This window comes from Prionailurus bengalensis, chromosome E4, assembly GCF_016509475.1.
Source record: "Prionailurus bengalensis isolate Pbe53 chromosome E4, Fcat_Pben_1.1_paternal_pri, whole genome shotgun sequence".
NCBI lineage: Eukaryota > Metazoa > Chordata > Mammalia > Carnivora > Felidae > Prionailurus > Prionailurus bengalensis.
This window is the reverse complement of record NC_057360.1, coordinates 38105169-38117812: the sequence shown is the minus strand read 5'-3', so window position 1 is coordinate 38117812 and position 12644 is coordinate 38105169.

Here is a 12644-nt window from a genome sequence, read left to right as displayed (position 1 = left end):
TCCAGTATAGTCCTTAACAGAGAGAAAACATTTAGAGCCTGAGTCTGGTCCATCTGGACCCCTTGCTGTTGTTTGTGATGCATATCCTTACTTTAATGTTTTTTTTTCTGTATTGAATCCTTTTCCTGCAATAAACTATAGACTTGGAAAAGAAAAAACAAAAACAAAAAAGAATGTTCCTGGTCACACAGCTAAAGAATAGCAGCTCTGAGTTTCAAAGGCAGGTCTTCTGGACTCCAGAGTCCTTGTTTGTGCTACTATGCCATGATCTTCCTTTTCCTACAGAGTAGTAGTAAATATCATGCTTGCTTTAACAGTGGAGCCACTGAGGTTAGGGGGAAATACGTACCTTGGGACACAGCATTAGATGAGCTCGGTAGGAAGTCAGACAGATGCTCATTTCCCAGGAGCTACACCGCCAACATTCTCTGCCCAGTGGGTTGTAATCTCTTGTCCAGATTGTTCAGAGGAGCTAATATCATCCCTTGAGGGGGCCTCACAAGTTCCAGCTATAAAAGGAATGGAAAACAAATCTATTGAACATTTAAACACAAAACTAATGGAGGGATAGGCATCATGGCACTCTGTAAAAGGAAATTATGCCTAACTAACCTATACAAGTTCTTGGAGTAGGTAAATAAACATGCAGAGAAGGAAGAAGCAGTGGCTGTAACTGAAGATGGATTTAGGCTTTCAATAATCTCTCCCTAGTGAAAGCCATTGGGCAATATAATTACCATAAGTTTTGTAGCCTGTTTTAGCATGTCTAGGGAACTATAAGAAAGATAGAAAGCCAATGAAGGAAAGAAAGAGATACTTTATATAATGGAGAGATGTGAGTGGTATGGTACCCCAAGGATTAATGCTTGGAAAAAGTTTACTTTTAAATTTTTATACATAGTCTTAAAGAATAAAAACTCCACATTTACACACAACACATTCTAATTTGAAATACTAACATAACAATCCTTCAAGGTCATGTGAATGGGCTAGGAGATGAAAAATGAATTTGAAGTGGTCAAGAATTAAGTAACATATTCAATCATTCATTGACCATCTACCACTTTTTAGTTTGAGGCCAGACACTAGAAATAAACAGAAGGCTCCAGCAACAAATTAATTCATGATCCTTGGTTTATAAGTGCAGTGTTGTGATCTGTGGTGCCAGATAATTTGAATAAAATGGATAAAAATTCCTTCCTTTAAAGAGTATATAGTGTAATACAATGCAAAAAGTACACGGAGAGATACACACGCAAAATGCTTTAGCACAGGGCTTCTGTACGTTAGCATTATAGACATTAAAATTTTTAAGCTGGATGATTTTTAGTTGTGAGGGGCTGTCCTGTGCGTAGGATGTTTAGCAACATCTTTGGCCTCTGCCTACTAGATGCTAATGGTACCACTTCCAGCCAAGTTTTGACAACCAAAAATGTCCCCAGACATTGCTAAGTATCAGAGTTGGGGTATGCAAAAGGGCACCTCAACTCAGCCCTGAGGTAATGGTGGGGAGGGGACACTGTAGGGGGGTAAGAGGAGGTGGCTGAAGGAAGGTTTTTGGAGATGTATGAGCATAGTTTCTGAGAATGAGCAGGTAGTAGCCAGCCAGAGGCAATACAGACCACATCAGAAGGCATTCTTGAAGGTACAAGGAAAAGAAAACCGTGACTTCTCAGTTTGGAAATTTAATTCACTCTACATCATTGAACATTTATTTAGTGCCTATCATATTCCAGGTAATAAGAATACAAAAATTCAAAGGAGGTCACAGTCGAGTCCAGCAACTCTCAATTTCAACACCTCCCCACACTTCTGTCCTGATACTGTGATCATTTCTGGAGTTTATCTCACACGATTTGTTACATGGTTTGTGTGTGTGTGTGTGTGTGTGTGTGTGTGTGTGTGTGTGTGTATGTGTGTGTTTTAATGTTCGCTATTATCAGTAGCTTATCCCTGAAATGAAATCATTCTCATTCACTAGCATTCTGGTGATTGTTTTGGGTGATAGATAAAAGGGAAGCATTAAGGGAAGGCTAATGTACTGAGCAAAAGTACAGCTCATCCTCAATTTTGCCTTGTTTATCATGCAGCTTAGAGATGGTTGTCTAAGTGAGTATTATTAGTTTGGTGGACGACAGGCTGAAATGTGTCATTTAAATTTGGAGAAAGAAAAATAGAGTGTGATAAAGTCACCACATATTTTTGACAGTTTTTATCTCTTCCTTTGGCTTCTTTAGCACCATCTTTCCTTCTTCCTATTCAACCATTTACTTTCTTTGTCCCATTTGGGATCTTTCATTGTTCTGGTCAACATTTAACACATAATTTTTGAGAGCCTACTACGTGAGGGCCACTATCTTAGGCAACTTTGATGTTCCTCAGGGATGCCTGCATCTATAAATCTGTATTATTGGCTTTCAATAATTTGGGAGTAAGATGGAAAGTATGAAAAATATGAGTTTATTTTCCTTTTGTTTGTTGTTGTTAACCCTCCTACATTTATGTGAGTGAGCTTGTTAACATGGTCAAAATCACTTGTAATGAGATGTATATGCCTTAAGCTTTCGATATATTGGGAAAAACAACACACCAAAATGAAGTTTAATTGTTTGAAACATTCTTCCTAGACAATTGTGCAAATCTATAACTTCAAATACCACCTTTACATTGATGACATTGATTCTCTCTGACTCCTCCAGACCTTCCTTCCAAACCCCAGAACCGTTTCTACACATTCTTGGATGTCCCACAAACTGAGCAATCTGGAAAATGATTTATTATTTATTCTCCAAATTTCTTGTCTTCTTTTATAGCTTATACATCAGTTGAAGTCACAACTGTCTATCTAGAAACTCAGCGAAAGATCTGTTCATTTTACATTCCATTCTCCATCATCCTTATAGCAACTTATCAAGAACTAGATATTCTATCTCCTTAATGTATCTTCTGTCATTATATCCTCTATTTCTCTCTTTTTCTTTCTCATTGACTGATATTTTTAAAAACAATTCTAGTCTGCCTTTCCTCTTCTAGTCTTCTACACTGTTGTCATAGAATAGCAAAATCAAGTCACATTCCTGCTTAAAATCTTAAAATTTCTTAATGTTTCCCTCTAGCTATAGAATAAATCAATCATTTCCATCTTATGTTTTATCATTTCTCTCTTGTGTGTCTATCTTCTCTTATGTTTTATCATTTATATTCATTTATCTGTCTTTATTCAACCCCAAGACCACAAACCTGGTCCAAATCATGTCATATCTTTCTGGACAAATTAAGTCTTGCTATTGTTCTCTCTCTTGTCTCCTCATAATCTATTCTCCACATGGTATCCAGTGTAATCATTTAAAAATATCACTCCTCTGTAAAACTCTTAATAGTTTCTCTGTGAACTAAAAACAAAGTACAGTCTTTAACATACCCATGGGACACTGCATGAGCTGGCCCCTCCTATCTGCCCAACCTGACCTCGATTTGCTCTCGCCCTTCCTCAGTGTGCATTAACCACAGTGGCTTTCGTTCAGGTCTGCAAATGTGCCTAGTTCTTTCTTTCCCCAGGGTCTTCCCACACACTGTTTTCTCTGCCTAAAATACTCTTCCCCTCACGTTTTCCCTAGCTAAGTCTTACTTATCCTTTGGGTATCATCTTCCCAAATAACTTGTGGTTTTTCAAAAATGCCAGGCTATTTATGTCACCATTCCTTGCTATTTTTACTTTCTTAGTATGAAATAGTCTTTCCCTCATCCAACATCTTGTTACTCTGTCCTAAAGAACTCAGTTCATGAGAAGTTTTCTCATTCAGGAAAACTTTCTGAAAACCTCAAGCTGACTTGGATATGCCTCCTCCGTGTTCCTGTGGATTGTGATCTAATTCTATGCACCTCATTTCAATTAAAGTCTCCTGAGAGATTTTTCTGTATTGAATTTCCCCTTACTAGTGAAAATATTAACCAGCCACATTGATTCAGTATATAGTATGCAGTGCTGAGTTTCCTGTTAATTCAGTTTTAATATTCCGTGGCAATCTGAAGTCAGAACTTTACTTTTATTGCTCAAACTTCGTGATTTTCTCCAGTGACCCATAGCACAAAAAGTGAGAAGGACCACTTGCTCAACTGAACTTTCATTTACATCCCTTTGGAGTAAAATTATTTTGGATGAACCTGAGTTTTGCTAGATTCATTTTTTTTTTCCTTTTGAGATTTGGAGAGGGTTGTAGGAGAAGGGGAAATAATAACTTTATTTTGCTTGTATTTATTATTGTTCTTATTTCAGAAACTTCATATTTGAATGGCTCTACACAAAAATGTTTGCTTATCCTTGTTTTTTACTACCTTTGGATTTACTGTGAATCCCTCTCCATCAGTTTTCACAGAGATGCAATGTTGGTTTCTCCTTTCATGCACGGCATTGGCCCTGGTAGCTTTTTGCAGGAAGAACTACTGGGGACAGCATTTCTCCTAGGAGGTGGTAGAAGTGGTTTTCATTAGGCAGTGATAGTATGTGGCTGACAATTTCAAAATGTCCCACCTAAACTGAACCAGTTATCCTCTTACCATCTCCCAGTATTCAGGAGAAGCTTTTCGAATGTACTCAAGTAATCATACTGGTAATTTTACTGGTGAGGGGATGACAAACTTGATTTTCTTATTTTGAAAGTATCAAGAAAAATCTGTTGTATGACTGCAGATTGAGATGCCCAGGTAAGTCACTTCATGCTGCTGATCTTGGAGTGCAGGGATTTTCTTAAAAGACTGTCCAGAAAAATGTTGTTAATTATTATTTACTCATACAATGAGGGAATGGTGTTCATAGTTGCATTGGTAATATATGCACATGCAACACCAATTGTATTTAGACTGCAAGGTCCTAATCTTACATACCTATTATTAGCATCATTTCAACCAGGTGCGATGTCACTTTGAGAGATTCTCTAGTAGCTACCACTATTTCTTCAATTCTGAAGAAGCAAATGGAGGAGAGCAGGGAGTATGGATGCCCTCCCTCTTCCTCCTTCCCCCTCTTTCTTTCTCTGTTTTCCTTCCTATCTCTTTGTGGTCTGATAATTCTGTTAGGTATGTATGTGTGTCAGTTATTCAGTGATTTTTATTTTTCTTTAAATATGTTTTCTGTCTCAGAAAATATGACATATATGTGGGGGTTTTGTTCTTCCTAAAGGATAACAATTTTATATATTAGAATTTCCTTCTTATATTTTCCATATATATTGGTATTTTCTCTACTCATTTGAAACTTCTTGTTCATTTCCATTTTCTTCTTAAGAAAGACATGAAAGATGTTTTGGCAGTGTCTTCTCCTTTGTGTTGATTCTAATGTGGCCTTCATGTATGTAATCATTTTCTTTTTCTCCTTAGTTCTGATAACTCATCTTACCTGACTTCTCTGCTCAGTCTCTCTGACTCACTGGTTCATGCAAATGTGGCTTATTTCTCATGACATGTACATTCATCATATGAAAAATTATACTTTTATCAACAATGTGGTTCTTGCTGTCAATTGCCAACCTGAAACCAGTTGAATAATTTTTTTTTGAAAATACCTACTCCATCATACCATGTTTTATGCTATATTGCAAGTATGAGTTTACTTTTTCTTTCTAAATTGTTTACAAATTCTCCAAGAACACCAACCATAACTTATTTTTCCTTGAATCTCTAGTGTGTGGCTTTGTGCCTCATTGTAGGTACTTAATAAATAATACATTTTAAAAGTAGGTAAGAAAAACTAGCAAAAAGGAGTGATTAGCATTGTGAAAAGGAAGCAGAGAAGGTTTTTGAAGAGGTGACATTTACATTTGGTTGCACAAGATTAGGAATTTTCCAGGACAATAAATCAAGAATAGAAGTTTCTAAGTTGATAAGCTAACAGAATATTATAAACAAGCTTGGAGCTCAAACTTATCAAATTTTAATGATTCCCCTTGGACCGTGTGCCATCTCTGAGCTAGTCACTCTGAAGACTTGAGTGTGGTTCTTACACTGATGTCTTGATCTGGGGTAGGGCAGGTCCCACCCCTAAATGGCATGGACTACAAATAGGGATAAAACGACTCTGTAATAAATAAAGAACCAGAAAAAGTAGAAGTGGATGTTAGAAAGGCAAAGAGAATATGTCCAATATGCCCAACAGGCTGTAACTTCTAGGTTTTTATGATCCACATAAATTTTTCTTTCGATATATAGAATTTCAAAATCTTTTCCACTGAATGTTATGCCATTATGCCATCAACAAGAGACCATCAATCCCTCCTAGGCAGGAGAAAACCAAAATCATATCCGGTGGCATTGAACTCCAGTCAACTCAAGATAAGGTTCACTCACCTTGATTAGATTCAACAGAGCTTCTCATAGTCTGGAGACCTGTAAATAAAATGCTCACTGCAACTACTGTCAAACCACTCAACTTCCCAGTAGCAGGAAAACAAACAAATTCAAATATAAACTCACATCTGAAGTTTACAACTTCACAGAATATAGCATATTCTGCAAAAATAAGGAGCAAAAATTTACCAACCTGCATTTTCCTGATTTTTCTTCTTGTCCATTGTTCATTATTCTCTCTGACCACACTGGGGGTGAGTTACTAGGAAGACACTCATTTGAAGTTTGTGCTCATTTGGTGCAGATCTGGAAATCTAAGGAGTACCTTAGCATTTAAGTAACTGCAAGTCTTTGTTTTTCAGGCTGGGTTTTATCTGGGGATTTAGTCAATTTTTGTTAATGCATGGTCTAATACCCAAAGTCAGATCTTGTCACACTGTTGTCCTTAAAATTAAACCATGACTTGGGATTGTCCATCTCTTAAAAACTAGACTCAGTGCTCTCTGACCAAACTTCAAGTCCTTAGATGAATTGTTTCCATGTTAGCCAATATCTTGGGTCAATGGAAAGCCTGCTGGGGAGGAAGGCATGATTCATTACTGCTTATAGGCTGCATTCCAGGAATGACCCTTTACGATGAGGGTAATTGTTGCTGTGGACAGGCAAAGAGTGATGATCAGAGGTACTTATGAAGGGCATGGAGAATCAGTAAGTAACTCCTCCCAGGTCCCCCCCCCTTTTGTTTCGAGCCTTCTTATCTTGGGTCCCCTGTCCTTCAGTTAAGGTCAGATGCACAACTTTCTAGGTGTTCACTGACTATAAATTTCTGGCCAAAGGTAGATGCAGTCTAGTTAAAACCTATTTTCTTCCATTTCTGCCTCCTTCAATCTAAGTTTTGCCTTTGCCTTGGATTTTGCCAAATCTTCAACAAATTATAATTACAACCTGATACTTTTTATGACGTCACTCAAATCCAGGCTTGGTGAAACATAGTGTTTTTGTCTTCAGAGACAACAGGCATCAGCTGAATCAGTTGCTTTCTTGCCATCCACAGGAGCTTCAAATTTCTCAGTTTGAAACAGAGAACTCACTGCTCAGAACTCCCTCTTGATGTAGACAAGCCCATAATTTAGGATCTGTCATGTATAATATTCTATTTCCAAGTACTGATTTCTGTATCATTTAGGTGTTTTTTTTAAAGACATAAATGAGAGAAATTCAACTCAAACTGACTTACATAAGAAAAGGCCTTAGTCTGAATCCAGATGTCCAGTGAAGGCTTTCTCTACCTATTGCTTCAGTTTTGTCTACAATGCCTTTATTCTTTGGAAAGGTGTCCCCTAGCCATGGCAAGTACTCTGGCTTGAATCACCCAGATTAGCAGCTTCAGCAAAGAAAAGTTTTCATTCTCACTGGTTCTAGCCAAAGCCTCCCAACATTTTCTAGGTGTATTAGTTTCCTAGAGCTACCATAACAAATTACTACAAAGTACCTGGCTTAAAATAATAGAAATTAAAATAAAATAAATAGAAATGTCACAGTTTAGGAGGCTAGAAGTCCAAAATCAAGGTGTTGGCAGAGACATGCTGCCTCTGAATGGTCTCGGGTAGAATCCTTCCTTGCCTTGTCTAGCTATTGGTGTTCCTTGGCTTATGACAACAAAGCTTCAGTCTCTGCCTCTGTTGTCAGATGGCCTTATTCCCTGTGTCTATGTTCAATTTTCTCTCTTATAAAAATAGCAGTCATTGGATAAGAGCCCACCCTAACAGAGAATAACCTCATTTGGACTTAATTTCCAAATAAGATTATATCCCAACATTCTGAGCAAACATGAATTTTGGGGGAACTCTATTCAACCCAGGCATCAGGCATCATCAAGTTCTTTCTCTTCGTAGAGCCTTTGCACTTGCAAATATAACTAAAATTCTCTAACTCTTATTACTTCTTAGATTAAATGCCACTCCCTGAAAGAGGAGTATAATCTAAGATAATCTCTTCTTATTATTTTCTTTCTTTTTTTTTAATTTTATTTTTTTAATTTACATCCAAATTAGTTAACATATAGTGAAACAATATTTCAGGAGTAGATTCCTTGATGGCCCTTACCCATTTAGCCTATCCCCCCTCCCACAACCCTCCAGTAGCTATCTGTTTGTTCTCCATATTTATGAGTCTCTTATGCTTTGTCCCCCTCCCTGTTTTTATATTATTTTTGTTTCACTTCCCTTATATTCATCTGTTTTGTCTCCTAAAGTCCTCATATGAGTGAAGTCATATGATTTTTGTCTTTCTCTGACTGACTAATTTCACTTAGCATAATACCCTCCAGTTCCACCCACATAGTTGCAAATGGCAAGATTTCATTCTTTTTGATTGCTGAGTAATACTCCATTGTATATATATACACCACATCTTCTTTATCCATTCATCCATGGATGGACATTTGGGCTCTTTCCATACTTTGGCTATTGTTGATAGTGCTGCTATAAACATGGGGGTGCATGTGTCCCTTTGAAACAGCACACCTGTATCCCTTGGATAAATACCTAGTAGTGCAATTGCTGGGTCGTAGGGTAGTTCTATTTTTAGTTTTTTGAGGAACCTCCATACTGTTTTCCACAGTGGCTGCATTCCCACCAACAATGCAAAAGAGATCTTCTTTCTCCTCATCCTCACCAACATCTGTTGTTGCCTGAGTTGTTAATGTTAGCCATTCTGACAGGTGTAAGGTGGTATCTCATTGTGGTTTTGATTTGTATTTCCCTGATGATGAGTGAAGTTGAGCATTTTTTCATGTGTCAGTTGGCCATCTGGATGTCTTCCTTGGAGAAGTGTCTATTCATGTCTTTTGACCATTTCTTCACTGGATTATTTGGTTTTCGGGTGTTGAGTTTGATAAGTTCTTTATAGATTTTGGATACTAACCCTTTATCTGATATGTCATTTGCAAATATCTTCTCCCATTGTGTCGGTTACCTTTTAGTTTTGCTGATTGTTTCCTTCACCATTCAGAAGCTTTTTATTTGATGAGGTCCCAGTAGTTCATTTTTGCTTTTGTTTCCCTTGCCTCTAGAGACATGTTGAGTAAGAAGTTGCTGCCGGCAAGATCAAAGAGGTTTTCTCCTGCTTTCTCCTCAAGGATTTTTTTTTTTTTCTGAAATTTATTGACAAATTGGTTTCCATACAACACCCAGTGCTCATCCCAAAAGGTGCCCTCCTCAATACCCATCACCCACCCTCTCCTCCCTCCCACCCCCCATCAACCCTCAGTTTGTTCTCAGTTTTTAACATTCTCTTATGCTTTGGCTCTCTCCCATTCTAACCTCTTTTTTTTTTTTTTTCCTTCCCCTCCCCCATGGGTTCCTGTTAAGTTTCTCAGGATCCACATAAGAGTGAGACCATATGGTATCTGTCTTTCTCTGTATGGCTTATTTCACTTAGCATCACACTCTCCAGTTCCATCCACGTTGCTACAAAAGGCCATATTTCATTTTTTCTCATTGCCACGTAATATTCCATTGTGTATATAAACCACAATTTCTTTATCCATTCATCAGTTGATGGACATTTAGGCTCTTTCCATAATTTGGCTATTGTTGAGAGTGCTGCTATGAACATTGGGGTACAAGTGGCCCTATGCATCAGTGCTCCTGTATCCCTTGGATAAATTCCTAGCAGTGCTATTGCTGGGTCATAGGGTAGGTCTATTTTTAATTTTCTGAGGAACCTCCACACTGCTTTCCAGAGCGGCTGCACCAATTTGCATTCCCACCAACAGTGCAAGAGGGTTCCCGTTTCTCCACATCCTCTCCAGCATCTATAGTCTCCTGATTTGTTCATTTTGGCCACTCTGACTGGCGTGAGGTGATACCTGAGTGTGGTTTTGATTTGTATTTCCCTGATAAGGAGCGACGCTGAACATCTTTTCATGTGCCTGTTGGCCATCCGGATGTCTTCTTTAGAGAAGTGTCTATTCATGTTTTCTGCCCATTTCTTCACTGGGTTATTTGTTTTTCGGGTGTGGAGTTTGGTGAGCTCTTTATAGATTTTGGATACTAGCCCTTTGTCCGATATGTCATTTGCGAATATCTTTTCCCATTCCGTTGGTTGCCTTTTAGTTTTGTTGGTTGTTTCCTTGGCTGTGCAGAAGCTTTTTATCTTCATAAGGTCCCAGTAATTCACTTTTGCTTTTAATTCCCTTGCCTTTGGGGATGTGTCGAGTAAGAGATTGCTACGGCTGAGGTCAGAGAGGTCTTTTCCTGCTTTCTCCTCTAAGGTTTTGATGGTTTCCTGTCTCACATTGAGGTCCTTTATCCATTTTGAGTTTATTTTTGTGAATGGTGTGAGAAAGTGGTCTAGTTTCAACCTTCTGCATGTTGCTGTCCAGTTCTCCCAGCACCATTTGTTAAAGAGGCTGTCTTTTTTCCATTGGATGTTCTTTCCTGCTTTGTCCAAGATGAGTTGGCCATACGTTTGTGGGTCTAGTTCTGGGGTTTCTATTCTATTCCATTGGTCTATGTGTCTGTTTTGGTGCCAATACCATGCTGTCTTGATGATGACAGCTTTGTAGTAGAGGCTAAAGTCTGGGATTGTGATGCCTCCTGCTTTGGTCTTCTTCTTCAAAATTCCTTTGGCTATTCGGGGCCTTTTGTGGTTCCATATGAATTTTAGGATGGCTTGTTCTAGTTTCGAGAAGAATGCTGGTGCAATTTTGATTGGGATTGCATTGAATGTGTAGATAGCTTTGGGTAGTATTGACATTTTGACAATATTTATTTTTCCAATCCATGAGCAGGGAATGTCTTTCCATTTCTTTAAATCTTCTTCAATTTCCTTCAGAAGCTTTCTATAGTTTTCAGCATACAGATCCTTTACATCTTTGGTTAGATTTATTCCTAGGTATTTTATGCTTCTTGGTGCAATTGTGAATGGGATCAGTTTCTTTATTTGTCTTTCTGTTGCTTCATTGTTAGTGTATAAGAATGCAACTGATTTCTGTACATTGATTTTGTATCCTGCAACTTTGCTGAATTCCTGTATCAGTTCTAGCAGACTTTTGGTGGAGTCTATCGGATTTTCCATGTATAATATCATGTCATCTGCAAAAAGCGAAAGCTTGACTTCATCTTTGCCAATTTTGATGCCTTTGATTTCCTTTTGTTGTCTGATTGCTGATGCTAGAACTTCCAGCACTATGTTAAACAGCAGCGGTGAGAGTGGGCATCCTTGTCGTGTTCCTGATCTCAGGGAAAAAGCTCTCAGTTTTTCCCCGTTGAGGATGATGTTAGCTGTGGGCTTTTCATAAATGGCTTTTATGATCTTTAAGTATGTTCCTTCTATCCCGACTTTCTCAAGGGTTTTTATTAAGAAAGGGTGCTGGATTTTGTCGAAGGCCTTTTCTGCATCGATTGACAGGATCATATGGTTCTTCTCTCTTTTTTTGTTAATGTGATGTATCACGTTGATTGATTTGCGAATGTTGAACCAGCCCTGCATCCCAGGAATGAATCCCACTTGATCATGGTGAATAATTCTTTTTATATGCCGTTGAATTCGATTTGCTAGTATCTTATTGAGAATTTTTGCATCCATATTCATCAGGGATATTGGCCTGTAGTTCTCTTTTTTTACTGGGTCTCTGTCTGGTTTAGGAATCAAAGTAATACTGGCTTCATAGAATGAGTCTGGAAGTTTTCCTTCCCTTTCTATTTCTTGGAATAGCTTGAGAAGGATAGGTATTATCTCTGCTTTAAACGTCTGGTAGAACTCCCCTGGGAAGCCATCTGGTCCTGGACTCTTATTTGTTGGGAGATTTTTGATAACCGATTCAATTTCTTTGCTGGTTATGGGTCTGTTCAAGCTTTCTATTTCCTCCTGATTGAGTTTTGGAAGCGTGTGGGTGTTCAGGAATTCGTCCATTTCTTCCAGGTTGTCCAATTTGTTGGCATATAAGTTTTCATAGTATTCCCTGATAATTGTTTGTATCTCTGAGGGATTGGTTGTAATAATTCCATTTTCATTCATGATTTTATCTATTTGGGTCATCTCCCTTTTCTTTTTGAGAAGCCTGGCTAGAGGTTTGTCAATTTTGTTTATTTTTTCAAAAAACCAACTCTTGGTTTCGTTGATCTGCTCTACAGTTTTTTTAGTTTCTATATTGTTTATTTCTGCTCTGATCTTTATTATTTCTCTTCTTCTGCTGGGCTTAGGCTGCCTTTGCTGTTCTGCTTCTAGTTCCTTTAGGTGTGCTGTTAGATTTTGTATTTGGGATTTTTCTTGTTTCTTGAGATAGGCCTGGATTG